This window comes from Kryptolebias marmoratus, linkage group LG15 (genome assembly GCF_001649575.2).
Source record: "Kryptolebias marmoratus isolate JLee-2015 linkage group LG15, ASM164957v2, whole genome shotgun sequence".
Taxonomy (NCBI): Eukaryota; Metazoa; Chordata; class Actinopteri; order Cyprinodontiformes; family Rivulidae; genus Kryptolebias; species Kryptolebias marmoratus.
In genome coordinates, this window is record NC_051444.1 from 7670516 (window position 1) to 7685816 (window position 15301).

A 15301-nucleotide genomic window follows, 5' to 3' on the forward strand; every position below is an offset into this window, starting at 1 on the left:
AGATAAATTGTGTTATTTAAGAAATAAACATTGTTCTATGCAAAACACATTAAACCAGCAGGTGAACAGAGGAAACATACAAGCCCTTTCTGTTGTAGACCTTTAGTCAATGCAGATGTAGAAGCTATAAATCAATACTTTCCAAAGGGGAAAATGGTTCAATGATTAGAAAGATGTGAGAGTTCTCCCCTCAATTCTTTTAGCACCACATGGGTCAACAAAGAAGTATTTCTGCATCTTGTTCGTGCGTCTGTTTCTCGAAGGGTGAAAACTATGAGGATTTAGCGGGCAGCATGTAGAGAGAAGAAATCCTGTAATGTATAAAGCTTCAGATTAAACTGAAATAATTATGGATAAATGATATAAATTATTGCCACTCAATGTAAAAAGCATTAAGGGACAGTGATTAAACACAAACATAAAAGAATGTCACTTTCTAAAAAGGATATCCGCTGAGCAATTTTCTACACATACACTAGATAACAAGTGGTTAGGGATCAATAAACTAGTACAGTTCTAATTTGACCAAACAGTCTAAAGGTATTATAGATGGCATTATTCACACTTGTTTCAGCTGCAGTTTTCAGATCAATGCATTTGTCTTTGCCATATTTGTTTCCAATTGAGTCACGCTGTGCAAACTGAAATGTTATTTAGCCTTTTTATTTATTTTTCCACCTAAACATGCCAAGTAGATAATTGCATATTGGGCTGTGAGCTCTGTCAGGCATTTAATTGCACAGCCTTGAAGCCGAACAGATAAAGCATCTACATTTAGGAAGAACATGCAATATAAGTAAAGTATCACCACAAATTTGATGTAAAGGTCACTTTCTTGCTTACATGCAGTCAAAGTCTACTGTGCATAAGAGAACCTTTTACTACTTAAAGCTCAAAACCAAACACGGAAACAGACCACACTTTTAGCATAAAAAAACTCACTGTTTGTGTCAAATGTAAAGTGTTACCATCCTAACACTGAATTTAAAATACTTTCATGCTTTACCTCATTTGCTAACACTTCACCGAGATCTCTTTTTGTTCTTAATCTCATCTCTTTTCCCAGACAACTGCTTCCTCCCTGAGCCAGATCCTATTCAAGCAGGACAAGCTGTCAGGAAATAGGAATGGTACCATATGTTTCTTCAAACATGTCAGTTGATCAGGGGGAAAGGGGGGGATGGGAACAAGCTGCTGGAAAGAAAAAAAAAACTCCCGGAGAGCAGAGGGAGCTTTTACTGAATTCCGTTTTTGTGTTCTGTCTGCTGACGCTGCAGAACCAACAAACTGATGAGGGAGGGGAAACATTCCCATTTCAACCACTAACAGGCAGCAACATTTTTCTAGATGTGCGCATTTTATCCCAACCAACTTATGAGGTGCGCTCATAATAACAACCAACTTTCATTTTTTTTAGAGTCCAAACCTAAAGAGAGTTTTTATTTCAGTGCTCATGAAATCCATACACTGAACAAACGTTTACAATAACAGGCATGGTCAAAACTTCTTTCAGAATTTTGTAAAATTAGAAATTCACAGACAAAATCGTGTCTAAAACAAAAAACTAATGTCAGTGCGAAAATATCATTTTAATGTGTTTTGATGAATGTACAAGCACTCTAAAACACATTTATGTTTAGAATAAATCCGGAGTGAAAGTTGATTAAATGAACAGGAGGAGTGAAAGGATAAACAGTGTGGTACTCTTAAAATAAAGTCAAACATTTCCTAGATAACAGAAGTAGCAAAGACAACTTACTTAGGACCCACAGTTGTGTTCCTGCTCCATCTTTCATTTAAAACTTGTGTCTGCTACAGTTTAGAGATCAACACAAAATGTTCTAGCTCTTTTTTATGTCCCACTTTGTTCCTAGTTATTGTTAGATAAATTACAAGCTCTGATTTCATATAAGCTAAGCCTAAAAAGTAACTGTCAGCGATGCAAAGCTAATACGAACACCAACAGAATCTCACTGATTTCAACTGAATCTTCAGGCGTAGTTGCTGTTTTTTCTTCAGTCATTTATTCATCTGTCCATTTTTTTAAATCTGCTTTATCCTGTTGATGACTTTTGTTGTGAATTGGTGCTAAATAAATACACAAAATTGAATTAAATGCAGGGTCACAAGGGGGCTGAAGCAATTCTGTCACTGGGCAAGAGTTGGGGTACACCCTAGACCAGTGGTCTCCAATCCTGGTCCTTGAGTGCCACCATCCTGCAGGTTTTACTTGTTTCTCTGCTCCAACACACCTGATTTGAATCAATGGGTGATTAACAGGCTTCTGCAGAACATGAAGAGGTAATTTAACCACTGAATCAGGTGTGTTGGAGCAGGGAAACAAGTAACACATGCAGGACAGTCTTCCTCGAGGACCAGGATTGGAGACCCCTACCCTAGACAGATTAAAAATCCGCCATCAGGCCAAAACAGAAACACACAACCAAGCAATCTCACGCTCATTCCTAATTTAAAAAAAGAGGCAAACAGTTAACCTAAAATGGGTGATTTTTGACTGAGAGAGAAAAAAGGAATTAAAAAAGAAAACCTCAAATTCCTGATGTGACTGGTAACACTGCGTAAAGCAATCATCTCCTAAAGTTCTGACGAGTCAACCTGTATCAAAAAGTAATATGTCTGTGACCCAACAGGTCAGAAGTAGAGTTTTGAAATAAGGGTGACCAACACACTATTATGAGGTTGACCTAAACGTTGTGGGTGATTACCAATAATCTGGATTTCTATATCTGTAGGATGCCATTTGTTCGCTTCTTTTCCAACACTGACACATTGTTGACTTGTTCTCAAAATGCCAACATAATAAAGTAAAACTCAATCTTCCAACCGATTAAATGCTTTGCATCCACTGGATTCAAAGAAACTGCGTCAACTAGATGCTTCTGCTATGTTAAATGTGACTAACCTGGCAGTTGTCAATAAGGACGGTCTCTTAGTGCCTTAGAATCTGGAGTCTAATTATGTCTGTCAAAGAAGGAATGAATGTCACCCATAGAAACACTTGTGGCTTAAAAATAATTGCATACTTCTGTCTTTGCAGGGTGTACACCATAGAAATGGACTTATTTGTAAGATGCAGTACAAAGATGGCACGCAATGTGAGAAATGAATGTGGTAGCTAGGCAGAGTAGTAGGTGTGACATGGAATTACGGGAAATTACACTTACCGTGAGATTACATAAACCACTCACCTAGCTGGAATCCAGCTCCTTAAATTAAGAGAACCCATTTCACCCATCAGACAGAGCAGGGTAATGAAATAGCAGATGAGAGGTCTCAAATGTAATTTTCCATGTGGAGTTCTTTTGTGCTGTTATCTCAGAGGGTGCAATAATGATTCTGTGAATGACTTTTGTGCACCCCATAATGGCCCACACAAGCTAAGGCCACAATGTGCAAAACTGTAATTACCATGTGATTTCAAAGCTCAACATTTTTAACACGTTGTAAAGACATATCCTGGCCTTTGCATAATTATAAAAGCAATGTCAAAATTATTCCTTTTTATGTGTTACCGACTATGAACAATGACAATGGTAAATGTTGTTAAAATTCATTTTTTTTCATTAGAAACAAATTAATTACCTTGAGAAATGCATGTTTATGAAATGCAGTCTTTTTCAGTAAGTCTTTAGGGGCCTTGAAATACAGTTCCATGGACAAATAAAACTATTTAAAAAATGATAGAAATTCTTTGAATTCATTTAGAGTCAAACTAAAGTTGAGGCATCCAGACTTTGTTTGGTTAATTTCATTTCACTTTAATTTCTGCAGTAATTAAAAAGTGCAAAACTTTAAAAAATGTTTCAAGAAAAAAAATGATAGTATGACAGATTTTTTTTAAGAATTAATTTGTCACTAAACTTCACAAATATTTCAAGACAATACATCTGCATTTTGATGAATAAATCTGAAGAGCAACTATTTGAAATGAACAAAATAAGAAAAAAATAGACTTGCATCAATGTCTTTTAGATACTAGAAAGCTGAATTTCGCTATCTTTGTTATTGGCAGTGGTAGTTTGCTTATTTCATGGCTTTTTGAACATTCAGATTTAAGTGCAGTGACTCCGTCTGACATCTCAAATCTCAGGCCTCCGTCCAACTACCCAGCAACCATCAGGCAACTGTGGGATCAATCTTTGTTTATAGATTTACAGGTTCTGTCAAAGCAGCCGTCTTTACCTGGCTCAGCCTAAAAAACAGGCAACAATACGACATGGACCACGTCAGAAATGTTGGCAGCCCAGCAAACAGCCCGATATAGCCAAAGGTCTTTCTCTCTGATCAACAGATGGGAAATTTACTGTAAATTTTAACAATACAATTTCTTCTGGTGGTGATACAGCCCTGTTCTGCATGAAATATAAAAATCGCAGTCTGCCATTTAAACGAGAAATTTAATGACAGCTCAGAGGACATTTTCCTATCAAAAATTTGCAGTGCATTCCGAACAGCATAAGTCCATGTCACAGCAGCGTGGAGTGCGAGCGAAACACATAAAGCTCAGGAAATTAAAGCTGTAAATAAAGGTCTGTCAGATAAAAGATCTCCTGACAGTTATGAGAGCAGAGCAGGCCGAGGGCTGGCTGCTGGCTCATTCAGGACGCGTGTGGACGAACATGAAAAAACAAATCATAGAGATGTGCATGAAGGCCACCATTTGCATTTGGTGCTGCCAATTCTCACTGACTTTCATCTCTTTATTTCTGATTCTTTAGCCATCATTTATCCCTTTGTATTCCTCTTTCATTTTTGTTTCATTGTTGCCATTGTTTCATCTTTCTTTTCTTTATATACTCTCAAAAGATCCTCCACACTACTGATTAAAATAGTGTCATTAAGAGGCAAATTAACAAGACTAATTGTTTTTTTCTAATTATTATTATTATTATTATTATTATTATTATTATTATTATTGTCTTATGACTATAGCATAAGAGTTACTGTAAGTGCATTAAAAATATGTGTACACACAGAAGCTTAAAATATACTGTAAATTAGACAAACTTTCCAAATTGTGATATTATAGCTTCTGTATACAAACTCTCGCTCTTTTATAACATATATGATGGCTATTGATTAAATAAATGGCCTGCACTTGTATAGTGCTTTATCAAGTCCAAGGACTCCAAAGCGCTTCACACTACAATCTCATTCACCCATTCATCCACCCATTCACACACTGATGATGGTAAACTACACTGTAGCCACAGCTGCCCTGGGGCGGGCTGACAGAAGTGAGTGAAACAAAAAGAAAACTAGCTGTAACAATTACGGTTTAAAAAAGCAACTAAATATTTGTAATTTGTAGACTTGATAAATATTAGTAATAATAAAAACAATGTTAGGTTAGTTTTCTAGTGGCATAGGAATATTTAACCAAATTAAACAGTGCAAGTCGTTTCACTAAGGAAACACCTAATTGAAAAGGCTCTATTTTCACAGTAAAGAATAAGACTTTAATCACATTAATTGTTGTATGAAGCTAAACAACACTGGGTTTTTAAAGTGGGAACGGCAAAACAATGAGGACTATGAGGATATAAATGTCCTGCAGTAGAAACAAAAACCTTGTTAAAAAGTTCTTGTTCATGTTTATAAGATGTTAGATCTCAAAAACACATATTTTGTTCAGTCTGTACTCTCCAGCTTTATCCTCTTGTCCAAATATTGTTACTTTTTATTGTAAAACATTCAGGATGAGGCTTCAAACAGCAGCAGCTCACAAACCTGTAATGCCCCCTCCATAATGATGATGACCCCAATACACTCTCCACAACCTACACAATCGTTTGGAACGTAGCTGGATTGCACCAAATTTGGAAAACCTTGTTTATTGTGAAGGGTATAATGACGTTGCTACACAATAAGTACTCATGAAATAGTTTTTTTTTCCACTGTTATTTTTTGCATTCTCAAGACGCTCTCCTGAGCCTTCACTACACTCTACACATTCTCAAACCGTGTCAGGATGCAGCTACGGGTATTATAGGTTAATTCAGTAATCTTGTCATGATCACAACTAGTCTTGACTTGAGGCCAGTGTGGTCAGTCCTGCTTCAAGTTCTGGATGACCAAGCCACACCAGTGCACGCGGGCCCCATGTCATGTCATGCGCTGCCACCACGCTCATGACGCTACAACCAGGAACCAGACACATTGCCACCAAAATATTAAACTAACATGAACTCACCATGGAAGTCTTTGTGCATGCTCAAAATCATTGTGGATCTATTACGCCCTATCATGTGTAATGGGGAGCCCACTGTACCCTGCAAAAGCCATCCATAGTCTGTCTGACTTTTTATGCCGGAGAGGGGTTGCCATCCAGTGTGAAGAGGGCTTAAGTCAAAAACAATGCCTTCTTCTTATAAGGCTTTTCACACAACAGTTCTGTGACATAGCCGCAAAGACCAGTCCATCATTAAGCTGCCTCTGGTCGTTCATAAATCAGTGATGGAGCTTGGCCACGTCCTGCATACATGTGAGCTTCCAGAAATGAAGTGAGTATCTTGGAACCAAAAGAGGCATGGAGCAGGACTAAGTTGCATTAACGTGGAGCGCATCACATTAGATGTGTGAGGGATGTCTGACTCAAATCCTCTTCCAAACATGACAAAAATAATTTACTTAAGTGATTCTCTTTGTGGTTAACTAGTTTTCTTAACTAAATACAAAGTTGCTAGGCGTCATCATTGATTTTCCCTGGGTAATAAAGCTGTTTGCTGCTGTTTAATCCCATGACTGGGTGGTCGCACAGACCATATATCGTCACTGCTGTGTGGTAGAAGCCAAAACATCTGTACTTTAAAGGTTTTGGTTGAAAAAATGTCAGATAAAATTCATTACTGGTTTTTAAAAGTGAGAAAACTCAAACTACACAAACTACACATTCCTATATCCCGTGCCTGTTGTTACAGCTGCAACATGTTTTCAGAGCAACATCGTTTGCTGCAATGAACAACCTTGGAACTTCAAAAAAAAAAAGAGTAAGAAATCACACTAATTTCATGCTACTGTATCATCAAAATGTTGATTATTACATGGTTATCCTATTAAGACTACATACTATATGCTCAAAATAATAATGGACATCCAGTTCACGTGCTGGTAATAGAAATCCACAGATCTTTGTTGTAAATATCCAATATTTAGACAAATTTAAACAGACCAGACATGCTGAAACACATTCCTAATTGATTTACCAGACATAAAGAGCACACTAATGTTAGGAGTTTACCCTCTGTGCTGTTCACTGAATCCAGGACACCTTTAGGGCACGAAGAGTCTTCATGATCTGTGTCAGCCATGATAACAACACAACAACCACCGATAAAAGCTCCTGAGGGAATTCAGTGTAAGTGATGACTGGGGAATGAAGTGGTACAGAGAGGGGTAAAAAAGGCATGTTTGAATGCAAGACACAAACTTTACACAATCTGAATAAATTAAGTGACTCCCTGGTTTTGCTGCAAAGATTTCCTTTCACTAGTGAGAAGCTGAGCACCTTGGCTTCTTCTATGGTCAGCACTCAGAAAGGAAGTTGTTGTAGACCAGATTTCCTGATTTCATTGTGGGTAAGAGCTGGAAATGTCTATAGTGGTTTCAGAAACTGACTCATAAAATGATTCATAAAGTACATACTGCTTTTTGTCTTCGTATGACCATGTGCCAACTCATTCGTTTGTCTTGTGATTTCTAAATATAATGAGAACAATTAGAAAAAAAAAAACATGTCCTACCATTTAAAAACCTTTTGAAGCTTCCACATTAATCAAAGAAGTTAGGACATAATGAAACTGAAATCCCTTAGTAGACAACAAATAACTGAGGGTGCCACATGGTAAATATTATAAGGCTTTAATATTAAAGCAGTATGACTTCAAACAGTAAAAATGTTCAATTGTTTATTGCATCTGGGCTCCCCCCAACAGTTATTAAATATATTACTATTGCTGTAAAAACTAGCCTCAATCTAAACCCTGCCCTTGCAAAGTCATATACGTCTATTTGTTATTATGCTGAAGAGAATAAAAAATGAAGCCTCCAAAAATGTCACGCAACAAGATAGGGTCATTTTATAGGACCAAAGAAGATTTAACCTTTCTATAAACTGTAAAATATACTGTAGTTGATAAACTAACACACAAAAAAAAAAACAGAATTTAGTTTGAATCTGGCGTATATGTGAAACCAATAAAAGAAGAAATAAAGTACCAGTTGTCATAAGCTTGCAGTGAACCTTTGGAAAGATGTAACATTGAACAAATGTTCGCTTACAAGGGAATAACTTATCTGTGCACTCATATAAACAAAACTGAGATGGTTAAATGATGCACTTTCACTGTGAGAAAGGGAAATTTTTCCATAGGTTTCTAACATTTCAGTCCCTGATAAATAATAAGTGAATACACTCCTGCCCTAATTAAATGTATTTTATACCACAGGGTTTACAAAGTTCTATAGCAAATATCAGGAATATATAAACATGATAAAACGTTTTATTTGTATAGAAATTATATTGTACAATACAAGAGTGAAATGAGAGCCTGACTTTGACAAAGCAGTGGTTTTATTAGAGGAATCACCTCTACCTGATTTATAACATGCAGAAGCTAAAGTGTCCAGTTTACCAACACAAGTTTGAAATAATTAAACTAAAGGTAAAATGCTGTTGAAACAATCAAAACCCTTTCACAAAAAAAGTTTGTAATCAATAAGAAAAGTATTGTTTTCTATGCGAACAACACTGTTGGTGTCATTCTTTTCAAGAACAATCGCAACAGTCAAGCAAAGCAAAGATGAGACAAAAAAACAAACAAACAAAAAACAAGCTAATTGGTTTTAAAACAGCCGTTTATTAAGAACAAGGTCAGGATCTGCATCAAATTCTTTTTCTTCTAGCTAGTCCAATGTTTTGCTGATGTTTGGTCGATTGTTTGTTCACTTTCTTTGTTTCAGGGCAGTTTTGGCTCCAGGAGTGTTCTCAATAAGATGACAATGCACTATCAAAATAAATCAGCAGAACAAAAGTTCACAGATTCTCTTTTGGGTGAGTCGGTCTGCACTGTCACCATTTGTTTAGTGTGGAGTTTGCATGTTCTTTCTGTGCCTGCATGGCTCTTCTCCAGTTTCCTCCCACTGTCCATGACAGCTAGAGCTATACTTTTGACACCTGTGCAGAATCGCTTGTAGTGACAGAAAACATTTAAACCTACAGCCCCCAACGCTAACCACACCAATGATAAATGATGATTAAATTTTTTTTAAAAAAAAGGTCCAAATCTGGTTCTCTTCCTGTCAAAAATGTACTCCAGTAGTACAAAGTGAGCCGAGGCAGGTTCGATGTGGGCAGAGGCAGGCAATACAACATTGTCCACAGCCTAGAATACAGTTTTGCAAGCTGTGCACATAAAAACAGGTTGCGATTTTCAAAATTTGGTTAAGCAAAATGCGGCAGCATGGCTCACTGATCAGAAACACTCAGAATTCAGTGAGATTGCAGCTGAAAATTTGCTTTCTTTTTTTTTTGTTCCAATTTTGAGTCACCAACTAGTCTCCAGCAGCTGCAGCCCAGTGAGATACTACCCTATGGTTAATAGGTGATTCTAAATTGACCTCAGATGTGAGTGTGTGCATGCATGGATGTTTGTCTCGTGTTTCTCTGTGCTGACCCTGTGATGGACTGGCAATCTGTTCAGGGTGTACCTGACTGTCACTTGTTGACTGCTGGGTAATGCACCAGCTCCACACAAGTCTCAACAGAATTATGTGAGTAAAAAAAACGAGTGTGTAAGATTCTTTAATGTTGCTTTAACCTAACATGTTCCTTTTTATTGATTACCCATTGTCTAATGATACCTGAATAAGATAGAAATTTACTTACATAGCCCTCTATAAGTACGCATAAAGACGAGACAAAATGACAACGTTGTTCTAACTCTAAACTGAGGTGGTTGATAGGGCCAAAGGGCATTTGGTAACTGGCAGTCATTTTATGGCTGCATTACTGAAACAGATTTACTTAGATGACGTCAGTGGCTTTGAGCCAGCTTTTCCTTTTTGGTGGCTCTCAGTATTGGCCTCAGTGGGACTTTCTCAAACTGCTCAGCAGCAGTGCACACTCTAAAATTCCCTTTCTAGACCAGGGTTTACCTCGGGGCACACACAGCCAGCAAGCCTGCAGCAGAGTCCCTCTTTTGCTTTGACTGCAGAAAACTAATGTTTTGATGTGATTCAGCCTCTGGTACAAAAACATCCAATAGCGCAATTAATGACTCTGTGTCATAATACAGTTATAGACATCAGTTATTTTTAAAGCCAATAACTTTCATTGCAATGAAATGTTTAGTACAATTTCTACTAAAACTTAAAAAAAAATGAAGAGGACTAAGACAAGCCCTCCCAATAAATTAAATCCGTGTTTTGTTTGGTTTTCCTTCATACAAAAACAATGCAAAACCAGAAAACTACCGGAGTTGTCCAAGGTACTAGTTGCAATGTCATGAATACAGGTCAAAAAATAAAAGTCAGAAATAGGAAACAAAATCTGCACTTTTTTTTCTCAAAATATTGGTTTATGTGTCCTTAAATCAAAAATTTCCAAGCAAAACTTGTGAATGGCAGACAACTACTGTGTGTTGTTCTACAGAAAGAGCCGAGGTGACTGGAAACAGGTCAACGTCCGTGGATAAGCCGTTTGGGATTGAGAAGTCAGGCGATTTCTATGTACTGATACATATGTAGGTTAAGATTTGTTTAGTAAAGAATGCAGCAAAAGGTGGTTTGTTTTTAACATTGAGTGCATACCTGCATTTCAGAATTACACATCAATATCTTCAGAAAACTACTTGAGTAATCATTTGATATACTTCAGAATATGTATGTGTATATATATATATATATATGTATGTCATAGTTTGCAATGAGAATCTTTAACTGTTAACAGTATGAGAAATTTAAATACTTGATTAAAACATTGAGGACAGAATTTTGCCCACATCATTTGTAAATATTGTTGTAAGTTCAAAAAAAGCAAATACACACTATTGCAATGTAATGCTTGCTGAATAAAAAGGTTATTTGTAAATGAGATGCTATACTGAGAAATAAAACCACATCTTTGTGGAACTGGTTTCCCCAAAATCAAATAGGAATGACTTTCTCAATTTTTTTTTTATGAAATCAGCACGAAACTATTTCTAATCAGAGGGAAATTTTGTTAATTGTATTAACAAGCAGTTAAAGGTATAGCTTGTCTTTGGCAATGAGTTTTAGTATCATTCAAACTTCTCAGTGTTACCGTTTAGTCCCGATAACTGTAGTTATCTATTCAGTGTACTTCCAATTGTCATAAGTAATTATGGTCATATTCTGTCATTATAGTTCACTGAATGAGACGGAGATGTGCTGCCTGCAAATGATGCCAAGCTCACAAACCCCCCTCGCTGACAGACGAAATGACTTGTTTGATATACAGCACGATACTTGCAGCATTTCCCTTTAAAGCACAAACTGAATAAGGACATCAGACAAATGTCTGACCAAAATACAGTTCTCTAAAGGTTAACAAGAGAAAAGAAGAGTCTCACTTGGCTCCAAGACGTAACACAATCCACTCTGCGCTTCACAAAAGCACATTATTCTGTCCACACTTCAGCACAGATAGACTACACTTTCTGCAGTCCTGCCCTCTCTGACCTGTACAAGGCAGCAGAAAGGAAGACAACCTGAACAATGAGGCAATATATCTACAAGCACAATCCTTTCTCAGACATTCATCTGAATCTGCTTCTTTAGACAATGTTGCAATATGATCTTTGCAGTATTTCTTAAAGTACAATTATGCTCATAATTATGCATCTAAAAGTGAAACCTAACCTTAATGTAATAAAAAAAATCTGTGATCCTTTTTGTGTCAAACTTTCCTCAAGACTGCTGATAATGCTTACTGTGCAATAAAGCAGACAGAAAACAATTTAGGGCCAAAGTCTCAGTCAAAACAGACACAACAAGCTATTCTTGTATAAATGGTTTCCAGGCTTCTGTGCAACAGGTCCAATGGTTACATAATGTGAAAGAAAAACAAAGCATATTTATTCTTATGAAGCAAATTTATACTGTGACATGTCTGAGGTTACACCTAACTGCAGTTAAGCTGTTTTCCCATAAAATAAAGGTAACCCTTTGCTTTAATTCAATGAAAATAAAAATATTTTTGTGACTCAAAACATTGCAATAAACATTTCATACTAGTTTAATGATAAGAAAGCGCATGTTTAAAAGTGCACAGAAGTCGCTCACTTACAGTAACCAGCTACATTTTTAATAAAGAAAGAAAAAAAAATCGGGGGGCGCAGCAAAAAGTTTGGAAGGAATGAGAGGGGATTATTTCATCTTTTGCTTTATTTGTCACTAATCAACAAGTAATTTTTGTATGCATTAAATGCATGTTAAGATAATAAAAATGTATAAAAGCACAATTAGAGAGCTGAAAATAGGCTGAATAGAGGATTATTTATATTATCATTCTCAGCTAAGCTAATAATCTATTAAACAACTTGATTAAATCACACCAGGCTATCAGAGCTGTGTCAACTACAGCCTGATTATCTGTGAAAAGCAAACCAAAACTGACTATTTAAAAACAGCCAGTACGCTGGAAAGAAGGCCTTACATATGACACAAATTAGTTTACCCTCTCACCCACAAAAACAGAGTGCCTTGTCATGCAATCGCTCATAGACCCTACAGTCAAAGGTTTCAAGAATGCAATACTTTTCCAGTTCACAATGGTGAATATGCAAAACGTTCAACACTGATCTGAGCGGCATGCAACCATATTGATTATATTGCCAGGTTGTAAAATAGAGTTAGAACAAAAATTGGTTAAAATGTGTGTATCCAAAAGCCCTAAACTGGAGTCGCAAGTTTTAAAAGCGTTTGATTTTAAATTAGGATTTCTGTGTTTTGTCCTAGAGTTTTGAAGGTGTGTAAAGGTTGTATTTAGCATATGTGTGTGTGACGTACTGTTAACTTATTTACTTACCATCCGACTGTGCGATTGTTTCTTTCTTACACTTCACATAACCTTGAAACACGGGAAAGCAAAGCGGAGACAACCCCATGTCAGTTACAAAAGGGGCTAAACTTTAATTGCAACATGGTGTATAATTAACTTTTTTCTGTTGCTAATATAGGAAACTCTTCATTTTGCAAACTACCCAGGTTCCCACCTAAATGTGGCTGAAAAGATTGGGACTGACAGAGTTGGTCTTCAGCTGGGGGGTGGGGGGGAGCTGAGTTTTAGCTGAGCTGGCAAAAAAAAAAAAAAAAGACAACATTGAAAGAAACTCCAAATTAAAGCTATAGCTTATATGCGGCTCTGGATTTTATTCAGTCAAGTCCATAAGCTGCCCTTCATGGCTACATTTGGATAAAATGGTCTGTCATAAAAACAAGGGAGTCATTCTAAATTTAGGGAAAATTTCCTCATCAGCAATAAACAGAAAGTATCACAATAGTCTCCTTTGATGCTGTTTTAAACTACCTCAGGTCACCAAAAAGCTCAAAAGACTGCGTGGATTTTGCTCAAACTGATCGTTTCCTTGTGCGTAAAATAATTAAAGGGCGACAAAGACGCGTGAAAGTGAAACAATAAAAGAGTTTCGGCAGGGCTGTTTCCCTCCGGTTCCAGTTGTTACAGTAACAACATGGAGAGAGCTGCACACGGACAGGAGAGGGGGGGGAAAATCACAAACAAGCATTCACCCAAAAAAAAAAAAAAAAGAAAAAATACTTACAAAAAAACTTCGACGGCGGCTTAAAGCGGCACCGTCCAGCGAGCTGAAGCAACAAGTCTCCCCGAGGTGGTCCGAAAACCCTCCGGCGAAATCTCCACCAACTCCCGGCTGAGCTGAGCCAACTACGGAGAGGAAAACAGCAGCGTTTTCAACCGTCATCTTGTCCAAAGCAGGAAAAAAAAGAAGCTGTAATTCGTTCTGGTATATTTTTAGTTAGTGCCCGAATCCCAAGTCCGAGTTTCCCCCCGCAGCCTGACGCGGACCATCTGAGGCTTTTCGCGAGGGGCGTACGATCGGGGGCTTCTTTACGGAAAAATGTGAAAAATGTCAAAGATTTTCCGCTGCCGTGTCAGAGCCGTGAAGCTACAACAGTGTTTAAAGTGAGCACCCTGTTGCAACAGCGGCCATCTATTCCCACCGAGGAAACAAACCACCAAACGTCACGGAATGGGACAGAAACATATAAAGACCTAAATAGGAAAACATTTAATACACTGTGCAGCATTTCCAAAAGAGCTAAACTAAACCTCCATGAGCAGAAGTCCACAACCAGTTTGCATACCTGCAACTACCACTGAAACTTACCTCGTTATTGATATCTCATATACAAATGTCCCTTTCTTTTGATATTGTGATGTTACTGGGTATTTTGGATACTATGTTTAAGTTATTCGGGTGTTTCTGGGCCAGCCAGGAAGGTGTAGGTGAATCGCTTCGCGCACTGACAGAGATGCGAAGAATGCTCGGAATGAGAGCAGGAATGAAATGAACGCAGGGAGCGAGTTTGCGCCGGGGCGGAGCGAGAGGTGGCGTCATCCCGAGCCCAGCGGCCAGCAGGCAGCCCGGGCGGCAGGGAGCAGCAGCGGCGCGGCGGGAGCGGCGCGGAGGCGCGGCGGCGCGGGGCTGGGAGGAGGGCACTGAACGTCCCAGGAGCTGACGCCTTCAGGGAACACAGCGAAACTCCGATTTTACAGCTTCGCGGCCCTCTGCTTACAGGCGAAAGCAGATTGCGGTCCAGGGGTTTCACAAACCGGGTTTGGGCAGTAATTACTCACAAAACTACAAATAAATTACAAAATTAGAGCAGATTAAGCTTCAAGTATATGTAGTAAGACCATGTAGTTGATTATGCCATGACTACACAAAAACAAAATGCATTCAATAACTGATCTTTTTCCCTATGATATTAATTTTGCTTATGTACTAAACTGTAAACATTAATAATATCCATAAGTAGCATATTGGTTCCGCAGTTGTCTCATAAGGTGCATTTTTGTCTCAACTGAACTCATGAAGGGTGCAGCTGAGACTAAAAATATATCAATTAATGGATCGTTGCTTGGTATTAAGCCATACTGGGGTACAACACGGGGTAACAAGTCCCTTCATAAAACAGCCTGATTCCCACAGATACTTTGTAAGTACCCCAATATGTACCTGTAGGTACTGCCATAAGTGCACTGTAGTTACTCTGTTTT

The 15301-nt window shown here is 37.8% G+C and overlaps 1 protein-coding gene across 6 annotated transcripts in view; it reads right to left on the minus strand.

The window, feature by feature from the left end:
- Positions 1-14587, minus strand: part of tead1b (TEA domain family member 1b) — a 46523-nt gene extending 31936 nt beyond the window's left edge. For 4 of the 6 annotated variants that reach the window (XM_017404366.3, XM_017404396.3, XM_017404404.3 and 1 more), the window contains exons 1-2: positions 14409-14586; positions 13824-13945 (exon numbers count right to left, since the gene is read on the minus strand). The gene's annotated coding sequence lies outside the window, so the exon portion shown is untranslated. Of the gene's footprint in view, positions 1-1006; positions 1025-13069; positions 13112-13823; positions 13946-14408 lie in introns of those variants that run through there. The other 2 variants (XM_025002935.2, XM_037979824.1) reach the window with 2 other exon arrangements.
- Positions 14588-15301: the final 714 nt, after the last annotated feature.